The sequence below is a fragment of the Chiloscyllium plagiosum genome, chromosome 12, assembly GCF_004010195.1.
Source record: "Chiloscyllium plagiosum isolate BGI_BamShark_2017 chromosome 12, ASM401019v2, whole genome shotgun sequence".
NCBI lineage: Eukaryota > Metazoa > Chordata > Chondrichthyes > Orectolobiformes > Hemiscylliidae > Chiloscyllium > Chiloscyllium plagiosum.
In genome coordinates, this window is record NC_057721.1 from 3270083 (window position 1) to 3274636 (window position 4554).

Sequence of the window (4554 nt, forward strand, 5' to 3'; positions counted from 1 at the left end):
ATGTGTCTCACTGGGTGATGTGTCTCACTGGGTGGTGTGTGTCACTGGGTGATGTGTGTCACTGGGTGATGTGTCTCATTGGGTGATGTGTGTCAGTGGGTGATGTGCCTCAGTGGGTGATGTGTGTCAGTGGGCGATCTTGTCACTGGGTGTTGTGTGTGTGTGATGTGTGTGCTGAATGTGCATGTGTGTGTTGTGTTTATGTGTGTTGTATGAATGTGTGTACGTGTGTGTGCATGTTGTATGCATGTTGTGGGTTGTGTGTATGTTGTGTGTGCTGCATGTGTATGTGTGTGTTGTGTGTATGTGTGTTGAATGTATGTCTGTGTTTGTGCATGTGTGTGCGTGCTTTTCCCTGTCCTCATGCTCCTGCACAGTGTTGCTGACTTATACTGGAGGTTAAGCAGCTCTGAGAGGGAAGGGCACAGAGAGGGACTCAGCTCCTCGTACTCCCTACCTGAAAGCAGCAGCATGGGCCTGAGGAGAACAATGACTGGGACCACCCTGAGCAAGGACAGTGAGCTCATGTTCCACGTGAGATCCTGAGGGTGTTGCTGAATAAAGAGACCTGGAGTGCAGGATCATATGGGTGGCATGGTGGCTCAGTGGTCAGCACTGCTGCCTCACAGTACCAGAGACCTGGGTTCAATTCCCACCTTGGGAGTCTGTCTGTGTGGAGTCTGCATGTTCACCCTGTGGCTGTGTGGGTTTCATCCGGGTGCTCCAGTTTCCTTCCACAGTCCAAAAATGTGCAGGCCAGGTGAATTGGCCATGCTAGATTGCCCATAGTGTTAGGTGCATTAGTCAGGGATAGGGTAGGGGAATGGGTCTGGGTGGGTTACTCTTTGGAGGGTCAGTGTGGACTTGTGGGGCCAAAGAACCTGTTTCCATACTGTAGTGAATCTAATCTAATCTAATTCCTTAAAAGTAGAGTTGCAGGTAGATAGGATAGTGAAGAAAGCATTTGGTATGCTTTCCTTTATTGGTCAGAGTATTGAGTACAGGAGTTGGGAGGTCATGTTGGGGCTGTACAGGACATTGGTTAGGCCACTGTTGGAATATTGTGCAGTTCTGATCTCCCTCCTATAGGAAGGATATTGCGAAACTTGAAAGGGTCCAGAAAACATTTACAAGGATGTTGCCAGGATTGGAGGGTTTGAGCTATAGAGCAAGGCTGAATGGCTCTTTACCCTGGAGCGTCAGAGGCTGAGGGGTGACCTTATAGAAGTTTATAAAATTATGAGGGGCATGGATAGGGTAAATAGACAAAGTCTTTTCCCTGGGGTGGGGGAGTCCAGAACTAGAGGGCATAGGTTTAGGGTGAGAGGGGAAAGATTTAAAAGGGACCTAAGGGGTAACTTTTTCATGCAGAGGGTAGTACGTGTGTGGAATGAGCTGTCAGAGGAAGTGGTGGAGGCTGGTACAATTGCAACATTTAAAAGGCATCTGGATGGGTATATGAATAGGAAGGGTTTGGAGGGGTATGGGCTGGGTGCTGATAAATGGGACTAGATTAATTTAGGATATCTGGTTGGCATGAATGTGTTGACCGAAGGGTCTGTTTCAGTGTTGTACACTTCTATGACTCTATGACACCACAGCATCCTGGGAAATACAGTTGGACCAATAACACTGGAATAACCCAGCCTTGATGGCCTTTCATCAGAGGATTGTTGGACGCTGTGTGGACTCGACCGCAGCACTTGGCTAATCGTGGCTCACGCCGTGTTGGAACGTACAATGTCAGTCAGTTGATTGTGCCCCAACTCTGTGCTCGGGGACTTGCCTGTATTGGAAATCTACAACGTCAAGCATGACGCAAATCCCAGTGTCACGTTTTCCTGGACTCCCAACACGACACGCTGGCCTTCTGTCACACTTCCCAGTGCATCAGTGTTGGTCGGGAGATGGCACCATTGAAGGGCTGATCTGAAGTAGAAAGGCATGTGTGACAGTCTGTGCCCACTTCGTGCCCCACCCTGGCTACATCCCACTAGTATCCAGTCTCGTTCCATGTGCCAATTCCGCAGAGGGATTGCTTACTGTTCCAGCAACGAGATGGCAATGTGTGTTGGGATAAAACAGTGACACAATCACAGAATGGTAATGGGGCAGAAGGAGCCCTTGTTGTCTGCCCCGGCCCTCTGTAAATCATGTCCATCTCCTACCTCTCTCCCCATAACTCTGCACCTTGTTTTAATTTGAATGATCATCTCAAACCCTCATAAATGTCTCAATTGGCCTCAGCAATCCCATGCAAGTGTCTGAGAAGACAGGGGGTGATATTCTGCACAAGACAGACAAGTAGGTACCTAGATTGTCAGTGTATTATATATAAAATTAGTTTTGAAGAAATGCACTGGAGATAGATCTCAGTCACTCACGGGTGAAGAGAAATCTTCCTGACAGGCCACAAGTCACCCAAAGAGAATCCAAATAGCGCATAAAATGGAACCCAACCAGGTTGCAGTGTGAACCATTTCCAGGATGGGTCCTCGTGGTGTGAATCTGTGAGTGTGGGATTAAGGGACAGTGTTGTGCCTACATTAACATCATCTGCAGCACCCAGTCAGGGGGCAGCTCACAGGCTTTGGTGAAGAGCAAGTCAGTGAGGGGAGGGATGGGGCGGGGAGAGGAGGGACAACTAAGAGGGTCAGGCTTACAGCACCCATGACTTATAAATCAGAAGAGGTTGTGTGACAGGGGAGATGAGATGTGAGAAGGAGAATCAGTTCAACATCTTCCAACTGTTTCAGAACAGCCTCAGGCAATGGCTTCTCCAACCTCAACCTGACCCACCTCCACCACAGGGTGTGAAGACATTTACACAGTGACTGTCATCAAATCATAGAATCCCTAAAGTGCGAAAGAGGCCATTTGGCCCATCAGGGTGGGAGAGTCCAAAACTAGGGGCATAGGTTTAAGGTGAGAGGCGGGAAATTTAAAAGGGACCTAAGGGACAACATTTTCAAGCGGAGGATGGTGCTTTTATGGATGGAGCTGCCAGAGGAAGTGGTGGAGGCTGGTACAAGTACAGTATTTAAAAGACATCTGGATGGATATATGTATAGGCAGGGTTTAGAGTGAGGTGGGCCAAGTGCTGGCAAATGGGACTGGATTCATTGAGGATATCTGGTTGGCATGGACAAGTTGGACCAAAGGGTCTGTTTCCACTCTATGATTCTGAGTCTACACTGACCCTCTGAAGAGCATCCCACCCTTTCTGTGTGACCCTACATTTCCCATGCTAATTCACCGAGCCTGCACATCCCTGGACACGATGGGCAATTTAACATGGCTGTTCCACCTAACCTGTACATCTATGTCCCCTTCCATTAAAATCCTGTCCTTCTGGCTGTGAGCTGCCTTGTCCTGTGAGTGTGTCTCTGTGAGAGTGTGGTAACTTACTGGAGTGATTTGGCTGTCATGTGCAGTGTGTGCCCGCTGTGAAGTGAACATGTGAAACTTGTAGCAATGCTCAGGGTGAGAGGTGAAGGTGAAGCTCAAAATGTTAGCTATTAATCCTGATTGTTTGTGGGATAGCCAGGAATGGGCGTGTGGGGAATTGAGCAAGGTATCAGTCTAGTGCCATTGTTGGTGTGATGAGCCATTTCAAGATGTATTCACTGACCTTGATCAGTCGAGTGAGGTCATCGAAAAGTTGTCGGTCATTGTTGGCACAGCACCCTCAGGTTATTTTGTATTTACTTACAGGATGAGGGCATCACTGGCCAAGCCAGCATTTATTGCCCATTGCTAATTGCCCAGAGAGCAGTTAAGAGTCAACCCCATTGCTGTGGGTCTGGAGTCACATGTAGGCCAGACCAGATAAGGATGGCAGATTTCTTCCCTAAAGGGCATTAGTGACCCAGATGGGTTTTTCCAACAATCAGCAATGGATTCATGATCATCATTAGATTCTTACTTCCAGATCCTACTGAGCTCAAACGACACCATGGGCAGTGGTGGGTCCCCAGAACATTACCTGGATTAACAGTCTAGCGATGATACCACTGAGCCGTTGCCTCCCCGTTTTTGACACAAGACCTTGACTGTCAATGTAATCTGTTCTCATTTGCGTCTGGAGGGTGAGTCGCTGCTCCTGGTCCCACAATGATCCGGGGCATGCTTCTGCTTTCACACGCCACGTTCAGTATGGAAACGTTTTTGGAGCCCATTCTTTCCCGCGTCGTTCAGTTCTTCATCGACTCCTGAACCCCATGTGACCAAAAGGCACTTTCCTTTCAGGAAATACTCGATATTAAGGAAGTACAATATTGGGCCCCCATTTGACCTCTGAACATGTCGTTCAAATGGCCATAAGGTTGGAAAGGGGGTCCGTCTGCATCTGGACCAAGCATCAAGAATTCTGATTCTTGGAGCGGGTTTTTGGGATCTATCCCATTTAATTCTCACTGTCTCAGGATACACAGGAGAAGGCTATTTACTTGAACGTGCCATCCCAAATAATCTCACTATTCTATTTTTTTCTAGCAGTCATATCAGCATTTGTTTTTCTATATTTATCCCAGTACTGTATGATTGAAATTATTT